This window comes from Zea mays, unplaced genomic scaffold (genome assembly GCF_902167145.1).
Source record: "Zea mays cultivar B73 unplaced genomic scaffold, Zm-B73-REFERENCE-NAM-5.0 scaffold_23, whole genome shotgun sequence".
Taxonomy (NCBI): Eukaryota; Viridiplantae; Streptophyta; class Magnoliopsida; order Poales; family Poaceae; genus Zea; species Zea mays.
The window spans coordinates 360,647-372,796 of NW_023366849.1; the positions used below are offsets into that span (position 1 = coordinate 360,647).

The 12,150-nt window shown below is 44.0% G+C and overlaps 1 protein-coding gene, 1 non-coding gene and 1 pseudogene across 3 annotated transcripts in view; 1 reads left to right on the forward strand and 2 right to left on the reverse strand.

The window, feature by feature from the left end:
* The window catches only part of LOC118474227 (NAD(P)H-quinone oxidoreductase subunit 2 A, chloroplastic-like), a 70,905-nt pseudogene that overhangs the window by 22,681 nt on the left and 36,074 nt on the right, over positions 1-12,150 (reverse strand). The window contains exon 1 of the transcript XR_004853973.1: positions 1-12,150. This exon is cut by the window's left edge and continues 22,681 nt beyond it; it is cut by the window's right edge and continues 36,074 nt beyond it. The product of XR_004853973.1 is annotated as an NAD(P)H-quinone oxidoreductase subunit 2 A, chloroplastic-like (transcript).
* Positions 1-12,150, reverse strand: part of LOC118474230 (NAD(P)H-quinone oxidoreductase subunit 2 A, chloroplastic) — a 69,055-nt gene that overhangs the window by 22,681 nt on the left and 34,224 nt on the right. Inside the window, exon 1 of the mRNA XM_035963712.1 lies at positions 1-12,150. This exon is cut by the window's left edge and continues 22,681 nt beyond it; it is cut by the window's right edge and continues 34,224 nt beyond it. The gene's annotated coding sequence lies outside the window, so the exon portion shown is untranslated.
* Positions 3,035-3,121, forward strand: TRNAS-UGA (transfer RNA serine (anticodon UGA)). Its single transcript has one exon. It is a non-coding gene; the product is annotated as a tRNA-Ser (tRNA).

A 12,150-nucleotide genomic window follows, 5' to 3' on the forward strand; every position in this document is an offset into this window, starting at 1 on the left:
TATCAGAATGGAACAGTAAACTATATTGTTAGATGCTATGTTTCTAGGATGGAATTCCCTGTACTCAACAGTAAAAATACAAATAGTATCCATGGGATAACCCTGATCGATAGAAGTCACCGCTAAACAAGTTTTGACAAGAGGAATGCTTATTGAATAATAATAATTATTGGCTTTATTTATTGCTACTAGAAAGGTAGATACCGGTGGTAAGCGAAGAGGAAATAGACTCCTGTGAGTATCTATTTGAGTAGAGAGGTATGCCATTAAAAGCAATTAAATAATAGAAAATGAAGGAGATACTAGGTAATGTGTATGAAGGGGTAGCCTGTATAGCATGGTCTAGGGTTCTGAGAGAGATCGGTCATCAAGAAAAGAGATAAGAGTTCGCCCTCCCTGTTTTGAGTGGGTGCTCGCAAGGTCAAAGTAGAAAATTCGATTCTTTCATTAAGAGGATAAAGAGTGGAATTTATTTACACCTCGAAGTAGAGATGTATTGGTTGAGTCATTCGCTAAACAACTCGGATCGAGACCCGACCCCTAAAGTAGAGTCTGTTTAGTAAGTAGTATGTGGCGGTAAATCGAGCAAATCAACTCAAGGGCTTCTGTTGGCTCATGATCTATGTACCCACAATAGGGATTATATTCCTCAATACCGATAAAGTACCTCAAGTCACCAAGATCTTTCATTCTGAACTGTTTCTGAAGGAAAGAAAGAAAATTCCCATGTTAAATTTCACTTTCACTTTAACAATAACAATGCCTGCTTTTTTAATGTTATAAACTTAGACCAAAAAAATAACCATACCATAAGCCGTATAACAAACAAACAAAGAATGATCACACGAGCTCTGTCTGAATCCAGCTTCATTCACCAGCATGGCCATCTTGAATTTTGCAAACCGACGCTCTGGGTGCTTGTTTGAGACCATATAAGGCTTTCTTCAATCGGCAAACAAGGGATGGATCGGAAGTCTGATAGGGCTTTAAGAGATAGGGAAAACTGCGGTAAGAAAGACCCACTCAGTGAATCGGTGGATCACACACTTGGACCCGCCTGACTATTTCGAAAGTAGACAAGTGTTGAAAGAGTGAAGTCTGGGGACAACGGTAAACGTAAAAAATGGGATCTCCAAAGCTACCCGCCCTACTAAAGAAGTTCGCAAGCAAGGGACATGCCGAACACCTACCTTTCCAACTAAGTCCCACGCGAGGACCCTTTCATCCTTCCGTCGTTAGCAAGCGGTGGCCGACTAGGCCTTTTCCCTAAATATTTTAGGAAGCGAAGAGGACAGAAAAAAGTTCGGTAATCTTCTCCCTTTGGTAGGCATTTACCCAAGGCACTGATATTCTGAGTCTCTCGATTATACGTGAAATAGGGAGTTCAAGGTCTTATTTGTATTTCTTGGCCTGGCCAAAGTGAAAGTGAATATGAGCGAAAGTGAATAATTCACTATTGAAAGTGAAAGTGGAGTGAAATCTGGATATGAAGGTTCAAGTCCAGTTCCAATCTGGATATAAAAGTGCTGTTTAATCGTCGAAAGTGATCTCTCTTTTGTTGTTCTCTTTTAGTCCACTTTTTTTTTAGTCAGAAGTTCACTTTAGCTTAGCTAAGTAAGTAGTCCTTCATCAAACTTGCATATCTGGCACTTTAGGGGGTCAATCTTTCATGTTGGAAGCTAAAGAAAAGGTACTCCCCCTCATTTGAAAAGGATAGGCAATTGAGAGAGAATAGGGCGATAGCGATAGACACAGGAACTGAAATAGACTAAAAGAGGACTCCCGTAGAGGAGAGGGGAAACCCGCTTAGATAGGGCGATAGCCCGGTTTTTCTTGAATATCCTTTCCAGTGCTTGTCTTGTATTGAGGTATACCGAAGATATGAGTCAAAGTAGGTAAGAGAAGGAGGCTTTCACTATTATTATATTAAGAGTAGGGCTTTAATGAAAAGAGTAGGCCCTTCGTATCTTTCCTCCAAGACGGAGCGAGACGGATAGGCAGAGCAAGAGCTCTTAAAGTCTACCCTACCCGGGCTAGCTTCTTCATTCATCCATTTAGGTCAGGGGCGGGCTTCTTCCCTTATATACGATGACATAGATAGAGCCTCCTTCTTTGATCCATTCATTGATAAAATAAAGTAGTCTTCGGGGGCAGTTTACCTTTTGAATCGACAGTAGAGTAGGTTTGATCTTGCTTTCTCAATCTTTCTCTGATCCTAGCCGTGTAGTAGATCCGGCTTTATTCGGCTAAAAAGAAGTGTGTGGCCGTCGTATCTGCTCGCCCCCTTCTTCATTCATCCATTTAGGTCAGAATGGATCCAGGGAACCTGGCTCGGGAACAGCCCTGAAAAAACACAGTAAGAGAGTCCAATCTCTGAAATTTAGCATTTTATCTCCTAACCTAAGTAGTAGTAGTAGTAGTAGAAGGCTTAGTATCTGACTTGATCCAATAGAGTAAGAACACACAGTAGATCCAGATTCCACACCTTGCTGTGGACTGGGGAGAGAGCAGCTCTGCGAAGCTGGGCGTTCTGTGTGATTATGGAGGAACTGTAGTACTCGCCCCAAAATGCAAGCCGGGATAGATACTTAAAGAAAGGGGGAGCGGTGGGCCTTCAAAAAGGAGCGAGGGAGTGATGGGCAACCTTAGTCTATATGTTGCTCGTGAGCCGCCAAGTACCAGTCTCGCAACAGTACTGGCGTTAAAGGATCGGTCCTTCACTTGCGGATCGTTCGCGAGTCGAACTCGCTCTCTTGCCACGCCTTTGACTCACGAACTCGAGTCGGACTCATTCACTGCTTACTTTTTTTAGGATCGTTCGTTCTTCACTCTCTTGCTATTACCCGCAGGGAGCGCAGCAACCGACGGTGCATATTATCATATAGAAAGAAGCGAAGCGTAGCGATTCGTACTACCGGAAAAGTGTGCTAGGCAATAGAGTCAGCTTACGGGGTGGGGCGCAAGTAAGCGTAGCGAATCACATAGAGTTGCCCCTACCTGCCAGCGCGCAGATAGATAGGGCGGGCGAGCGCAGGGATGGATGTCTGAGCGGTTGAAAGAGTCGGTCTTGAAAACCGAAGTATTGATAGGAATACCGGGGGTTCGAATCCCTCTCCATCCGCGAGGGCATAAGTTCTCTCTTGCCTTATCTATAGATAAGAACGAATCTCCTCGACTCGACGGATATGATGGATGGAATGGGTAGAAGGTTTAGGTTATTGTGTGTTGATTTAGTTAGGACTTTGTCTCCCTTTCGTTATCTTCCGCCCCGGGGGGATGACCTGTGGGAGGGAGCTAAGTCGAAGATCTCGGTGTCGCCGTGAGTGGTTGATAAACAGCGATTGCTGTTTGATTTAGGGAGTCCTAACCCGCTTAACAGACAAAGAAAACGATAGAGACTTCCGGGTATAGGGTGACGACCTTAATGAATCAAGTATTCAGGTCCGGTAGAGCAATCTCGAATTATCATATAGAAAGAAACTCTCGACGGGTACGGGTATAAGTAAATCGTTTTTGCAATATTTTAGTCATCGCAAAATTAAGGTGAAGTATGATCTGTATCTGTAAAAGTAGATCTTTGAATAACAGATTGGTCTGAACTTAAAATCATTTTAACAAAGCATGACAGTTTTTCATGACTGCCTTGCTTTCTTTTATATGGGAGCTGAAATCAGCATCCGATCGACCCTTGCTGCGTACATGGGTCAGTAGATATCACAGTACTAACATCGCAAACAGGATTCAGGTTTAAGCCACAAAGATAGATGACGATGAAGAGGAATCGTAAATTTGTTCACAATCATTCCTTTCAGGGAACTCACAAGGCCCATCGTGCTATGTGTTCAACACAAAACCCAGTCTTTATCCGTCAGTTTTACCAACCTGACCAAGAAACCGTATCAACCCTGCCGCAAGGAACCATGCCGAGGATCTTTTGAGATATTTCCTAGTCTAGTGGAAGTCTAATAGGTCTCAGGATTCGAGGTGGCTATCTTCCCTTCCGTGGATTTCCTAGTTCGATTTCTCTCTTGCATCTGTTTATTGTGATACTTCCATGGATCTGTTTGGATCAACCTCATTGGCCAGTTCTAGGCAATAAAGAGACAGACAACTCAAAACTCTATTGGATGCCGGTTTGCGGAGATTACCTACGAGGATTTCTTAGGATGGCTCAAAGACGGATTCGGTCTTTTCCTCAAAGGCGGATACGATGGAATTCGCTTTGGACTAGGAGAGAGCTAGACAGCGGGGATGAAAGGTTTGCGAGGAAGAATCAATGGTTCTACAACTGCAACAGCACTTACTTCAAAGACTATTCTACGACCAGCCGCCTACTTAATTACACTTCCAGCATGGCAAGTTCCTTCTTCTGCGAATATGAGATAGACCGACAGCCGGTACGGGACTAAGGGACTGTGGGAACAGCGAAAGACCGGATTCTAAGATATAGGCCAATCAAAAGGAAGATGGTGAAAGACCACCACAAAGAGACCCTCGCTCACGCCTTAGTTGCGCAACCAGTGCCGTCTCAGATTTCATCAGTGCCTTCTCTACCTCAGTCGACTGAGTGGCTCTTAGACTCAGGAGCTTCTCATCATGTCACCGGTGACTTGCTTCGCACCTGTCCTCTTATTTTGCTTATGCTGGTTCAGATACTCTCACCATTGGAGTGGAGTGGAGATGGTACTGGTATGAAAATATCCCACATTGGCTCTTCTCCTGCGGCCTTGTCTCATGGTTCCATTCACGCTTCGCGCCCTCTCGCCTTTTCCCACAACTCATTCATAAAACCAGTTGTCCGTACACTCCTCAGCAAAACGGAGTGGCCAAGCGCAAACATAGACACATTACCTTAGCGGCCTTGCTGTTATGCAACACGCTTCTATCCCGGTTCCTTTTGGGATGAAATATTTGCAAGTGTGGTCTATCTCATCAATCGCTCCGCGCCTCTTCTTCTTCTCTCTCTCCCTTCACACAATTGTTTCATAAAGACCCGAATCTTCGTATTCTCAGACAGCCTCACCTCAGACCTTACATTGATCACAAGCTTCAGCCTCGTTCGATGCCGTGTATTTTTCTTGGTTATGCACCACAACAGAAAGGTTACCGCTGCCTTCATATACCAACTAACAGAATTTGGATTTCCAGACATGTTGTCTTTGATGAAAACAGGTTTCCTTTTAGGGAGCTCTCTACATCTGGATTGACCATTCCCGAGTCCACCATCGAGCCGGCACTGGCACCATTACGAGCGAGGTAGGGCAGCTAGCGAAACAAAGTGCGAGGGATGGATTCGTGCATGAATGTCAGATGGTTGTAGTGGTGAAGCTCGTGATGCTCTGGATGAGACTGACTCTATATGCCCGAAAGGACCAATCAGGTGGATCATTTGGACAGAGGAAGAGATGGGTGGGTGCACTGCCCTGCCGCAGAGAAAGAAGACAGCTCTATCTCAGAAGTGAGCTCCGTCTCACAAGTTAGCTCAGCTCCGTCGATCTTCTCGAGAGGAGCAGTTCAAATCACCCTGTACGGATCCATTGGGATCTGGTCGAAGTAACGGGTACCAGGTTTTTCCTGGAGTTGCCTTTATTCGTTCATTTCTGGTTGAAATATGGGCTGTTTTCTGTGTGGGTCTAGGAAATCAATCCGAATCTGCTTTCCATAGGATCGTTTGGATATTAATCGATTAAATAGGTGTCTTCTGCTGCATTTCGAGTTAATATGTGTACTCTACCGAACGAGGAGGGTCGAGTCGAGGGAACACTTCCTTGACGAGAATCGCTAACAACTCCTTTTCTTTTCTTTGACGAGCTTAAACCACTCCCGGATTCCTAATCATAGCTTTCTTTTGTGGGCCTCCCATCGGTAATGGTATGGGTTCCTCGGTCTCATTATGCATCTGTTTTGTTGCAGTTTTGAACTGTAGTGACACAGGTGCGTTTTAAGAATGGCAGCAGGTCTAATTATTCGTACTTTCGGTGCATACGCCTGGTGAAGGAACCTTCCTTGGGTAGAAAAGTTACTAATAGCTCTGCCTCGAACAAACCCAATTGTAGTGATCGCCCATATTGGATCTTTCGTATCGAAAAGTGATAGGAGGTGAGACTTGCCTATTTCCTTTGGATGCCTATTCATATGTTTTGTGAACAAGTGAGCAGCTGGTGCTCTAGTATACTGTAGTGAGCCTGAATGGTCTTTATGAATTGTGCACTTGCTATATTATTTGTTCTTGCACTTTGGCCTTGAATCCTTATTGTGCACCGTGGTCTCTTGGCTTTGATGACAGGGATATCCCTTTCCCTTCTACTGCTTGATCCATCCCTGCGGCTTGCTCTCTTGAGAAAAAGAACCTAAGCGAATTCCCTTATCTTATTTGGAGGATTAGCCATGGCCTTCCTCAGATTATGGGGCTCCTAGTTTGCTGATCTTGTAAATCTCTTCCCCGCTCAAGTTAAGGTTCCCACGGCAATGAGTGCTTTGCTTCTCTACATCTCGTCTGCTATCTTGATTGAGATGCTTGTTTTCCTAGTAAGAGTTGTACAGCCCATCTCTTCCCTTCTATTCACTACCATTCCGCGTCTTCGACTTCTATTAGTTTCTTTCTTTCTCACTTTCTTTGGCTACAATGGTTACTGCCAGCAATATCAGATCAGAAATGTTATAAGAAATAGCTATATCTATTTTATTTTTCTACTTCCGCTACAGGTGGGGATAGACTGATTCGGTCGGGTCGATAATCTGCCCCGACCTCTCAAGCCTCTAAAGATCGATAAATGGTATCTATCTGGATGGAATGCTAGCAAAGCAATAAAGTACCTTGCGTTGCGGGTGGAAAACAGAGAGGAATCTCCTGCTGCTTCGTTATCAAGAAAGAAAGCTTAGGTTTGGATTTCTTCTCCTTCACTTGTGACCTATGAAGCACCAATGCTTACGATCCGGTACTAGTCCTCCAATTATCTTCCTCCCAACGCGGCAGGTCGGATCTTCTAACCCGATCTCTTCTCAGGTTTCGAGGTTCCTAGCTGTACTGATTAAGGGAGGACAGGCAAGTCACTACACTACTCCAAATGCAAAAGAGATGCTCATCTACGTAAATTCAAGTCAAGCTCAAGTCAAGTAAATGGCCCAGGAATGGATAGCGTAATGTGTGAATCTCAATTGTTCATATAGAAATGGTGCTCTCTGGTTGACAGGTTCGACTTCTTCATTTTACTGGGATTTTGGGCATCAAGTCAATTTTGCCTAACTTTTATTCGTCACATTATACGTGACTCATTGGATTTCCAATGAGAAAAGTGCGGATCATATAGATGGCAAAGTCCATAATTGGTTTTTACCTAGGGAGAGTCGATTGCTTTTTGGAAAAGTTCATCTCACTATTTGGAACTACTGCAAAACTCTCATTTCCAGAAGCCCATTTTCTTTAGTGAAATTGGAGGATGGACGAAAACACCGGGAAAATGAAAGCAATCTTGATTCCGGTTTGCCGAGGAGGGTAGGCTTGTTTTCCCACTATATGCGACAGGCCTGGCTTTCCATACTCAGACACTATAGGAGTGCTGCTACACGAACATCCTTTTATTCGTCACATTATACGTGACTCATTGGAATGCTGTCTTTCTTTGGAAAGCAGAAGTGAGAATTGGATTGCTGTCTAGGCGAAAGCGGGAACTCAGATGACTTTGACTTGATACTTGATTGAGATGCTTGTTTTCCTAAGAGACCAATCCTATGAATCTTCCTTGGACGATTGCCGAGTTGCCACTTCTGATTACCAAGATTACCAAAGACTTATCACTTCTCGATACGAAAGACCTGTTTCCCAGAACCAGAACCAGAATACGAGGAATCGATTTTGACCACTGCTTTGTATGGAATGGCATACGGCGCTTCTGCTACGAATCAATGTGTCAGTTCCCACTATCCTAGCGAACTGAACAATACCAATACGCGAATCACGAGCCGGAACAAACGAAACGAGTGCTTTCTCCGGAACAGAGAACGAATACACGGCGCTTCGAATGGAGAATACGAGACTGAGGAAGAATACCTTGACTCGCTATCTCAAATTCGAATACAGAAATGCAACATATGGTGGAAATGCTATGAGGAACCACAAATCCTTCCTACTGAGGTGAGGAAAATACTAGATTATTTCCGGCACCTTTACTTTACTTTACTTTACTTTACTTTACAGTAGTAACCATACCATAACCATAGTTGGAGGTAGTTCACTAGCACAGCCAGCCAATGAGTAATCAACCTTCCCTTTAGCCAATGAGTAATCAACCTTTTCCCTTTCTGGACCAGCAAACAGAAGAACCAATACGAGTAACCCTTCAAGCCAGAAGAGTAACCCTGAAACCTACGAATAGGAAACTGTCTTTACTTGAAACCGTAAGCAGCAAACCTATGCCAAGGTCACTCATCTTTCCTAAAGACGTTGACTACGACTCTAGATTAGATCTGGTGAATCACCGGTACCTCTAGGTATGGAGATCCTTCGACAAGTTCTTCTTCCCCATTGGCCAGGTCCCTCTGCATACATAGAATGTCATAGATAGAAACGATATCTCGTAACGGAAGACGATAGATTCTAAAACTTGATCTCGCCGGGACCACAGAATTTCGTTTTTCCTCGATAGAGAGTCCTAAGATCTGATCAAGTGATGCTCACCATGGTCCAAAAGTTGACAAGCAGATTTTCTCTCGATGGAGAGCCAGCTGATAAGAATCAAGTCTGTTTCGTATAGCTGGAAAAGTTACCAAGTCCGTTTTCCCGCGATTTTCGCTTTATAGCAGATTTTTCCTCTAGAGATGGTCTTTTGGTCTGAGAAAAGTATGCTTCCCTTAGTGCCAAAACTACTTCATCTGATTTTGCCGAAGGAAACTCTAATCTGGATTTCGAATAGTTCACATTCCCCGGGTATTTGACATATAGAAATTCTGGGAGTCTTCCTGGCCACACGTGGAGCAAGCGGCACCTATCTTTCTCTATCTATCTTGGCAGGGCTTCAAAACTAGTTCGAGAAAAGAAATGCGTCTCTCCTATAACGGAGAAATCACTGAAGCCTATGGCAGCCTCTATCTAGTCGATTGCTTTTGGATCAAGCCCAGTGCAGTGTAAAAACGAAACCCTATTTGACCTCCGGAAAGCCTATTGACAATTCAAAACTTCTGGTCCCCTATACTATACTATAATAGGGAAAGTAGGCAAGTCCATGGCCACCTACTTGAAGTGAAGAGCAGAAAAGAGATTTGATTCACTACCGAGTTCTCTTCCAATGAGTAACTACTAATGTTACGAATCAAAAACGAGCCCTTCGTCCTCTGAAAGCCGGCGATCGAGTGAGTAAGTCCGCCAGGAAGCTAGTTCTTTAGGGCTTAAATGAAAGCTTGTCGGCTGTGAAAAGTATACCTTTCCTTTTCCTATCCTTTCTTCTCTACTGGCTATCCTATCCTTTCCTTGAGTTTGTTTCTTTCCGCTGCAAAAAAGAAGCTAGTCTACCAGCGCTTCGTTCTAGCTCGAAAGCAAGGTTCTATGAAGACTCACAAGCACAAGCAAAAGTAGCCCCTCCCTTAGAGCAGTCTCTTTTGAAACAAGTCAAGGAAACCAGTCAAGTCAACCTGACCCGAGATGCAATGCAATACGACTTCACAGTTGTGTTGATTGAAGGAAGTGAGCGTATGCCGGCTAGTCCGGTAAATCGTATCATGATCATAGCATCGGGTTGGTGGGACAACCCTAGTCAGAGTGAGGGTTAACAAGAGTAGCGAACGGATTCCAGTATTTCATTTTTCCTTTCACCCGGGTTTCCTCTTTTCTTATCCGACGACTGCCATGCTTCTACCTTTCTTATCTGCCTACTACTAGCCTTCCTTCTTACTTTCTGGTTGGAGTATTTCTATTGACGGATCGAGGTCCGGGTCCTTGGCCTACGCTTTGGAACCTGGAAGAAGGAGACTCATTAGCTGAAGAAGTAAGCAGACCTAGATATTCCCTTAACCTAACCAGCCGGAATCCTTATTCCAATAACCCTTAGCCCTAGCTTTCATTGAAGGAAGTGAGGGTCGACCTTATAACTCCGTATGTATCAACTAGCCATTATCAGATCCGAGGTCCAATTTACTAGATTGGCAAAAGGGGCGGGTGCAGGACAAGAAGCCAATCATTCATTTTCATGCATTGTTCGATTCACACTGCTCCTTGGTCCGTGGCTAGTGCTTTTCTTTTCGCTAATCACCCAACTCTCAGGCCAGTCAGAAGGGCATTGATGGAACACAGACCGGTAAGCTCTTCGATTAACGCCGTCCGAACTCTTGCTTGATAGGACTTCCTATTCTTCACCTGGGGCTGGTACCTTTCCCAGCTTTCTTTCTGGACAGCTATCTTTGATTGACGGAGGGCAGCCTGCCAAACGGCTCTGCCCTAGCTTCTACTTCCTAGTTTAGTTGATATCTAGGTTCCAGTGTAGTAAGTCTTCCAAATGTATAAACACTTTTCTGGTGTGGTTGAACCTATGATTATGATCGGTTGGGCAATCCGCCTATACTATAGCCTGCCTTGGTCCCGGGCGGGCGGCACCTAGCTATAAAAAAAGTGGGCGTATCAGAAGAAAAGAATGGTTTCCTGCAGTACTTTTTAGTAGGGGAAGTTCCAATATATATATATAGCCTTCTCGAAAGAAGAGCGCGCGCAGAGCTCTAAGAAAAAGCATCACTCACTTACAATAATAATGAGGACCAGGAACCAATCTCTTTGTTGCGAGGAATCCGGGAAATAACTAACTCCAAGTCACTTAACTCACTCTGTAAGGCCATGAAAATCCCAAAGGAAATATAGGAAATACAAGTCAGTCAAAGAAATGCAATTCGGAAATGCGCACGCACCAGTCAATCTAGTCAAGTGCTACTCAATCTCCTACTAGATATATAGAGGCCATATAGAGGCAGGCAAATCCAGGAATGAGATATAGCGGAGGGAATACGGGCCTCCTTACCTACCTGAAATAATCTATGAAAATTCAAAGTGGAGTAAAGAAACCTAGAGGTAGAACCCATTTGAGACTATGAATATTCAATCTCAGTTTGAACCCTCAAAAAGGCTAGTTTGAGAGGAGTCTAGAACTAGAAATAGAAATCAGGCTAAAATGCACATGATCCAAATAAGGAGAGGAAGCGGAGATCTTGAATCGAGAAAGTGGCTTTTTCTATCAGAAAATGAATCTGCTTTCTGATGGCCATTTCGGTCCGTTGTGGGACCACGGCTTGCAAAGAAGGTATGCTCGGTCGGCTTGCGCTCTTACTTGGAAGTGGTCTCAGTAGCGAAGTCAATAAAGAGGGTAGTCCTCCTAGCTAGGAAGTCGTTGATGAATCAACCGATTTGTTTTTACTACGTATCATTAAGAATTCGAATACTAGCTTGCGGCAAGTGACGTCAAGTAGGGAAGATACCCAAGGCCCATATGAGGCGCTTGAAGAAGTGATCCATTAAGGCTTGGGACTAAGCAAAGCAGAATAGGAAATAGTAGTTGGATAGCTTTTCCTTGGGGTGTTCCCTGCCCTTTCATCGATTTTCGAGAAGTGCACTACATGTCAAACTCGAAGAGTTACTCACTTGGCCACAAGAGCAAATGTATAATGGTAGTCAATACCCTCACCCAATCTGAGTATACCCTTTGGCGACGAGGCGGGCCTTGTACCTATAAATACTGCCATCAGTATATGCTTTCATTTTTGAGACCCAGCCAATGGCTTTCTTGCCAGTCCTTTCCTGACGTCTTAACTCGGATGGGCTTAGTAAGAAAAGAATGATTCGCATAAAGATCCGGCTGCTATTGACGTAATGAAGAATTTCGGCAGATAAAAGAAGCAAGCTTTCGAGGAGAAAAAAGGATTGAATCAAAGGGTCCATAATAAAGTTGGAGGCCATAATGTACCCTTTAAATCCCGAAAAATACGCTTTAATGCTTGCCAGTGCAAATCTCGTGGGTGTTGCATGAACTGACATGCTAGGTTTACTGCATATGAGATATCAGGTCTTGTAAAAGTGAAGTACTGTAGAGCACCGACAATTTGGCGATAGGGAGTCGGATCAGCGAGAAGCGAACCAAGATTAGATTAGAAGAGAGTTGTGAGTTGGGTGCTACC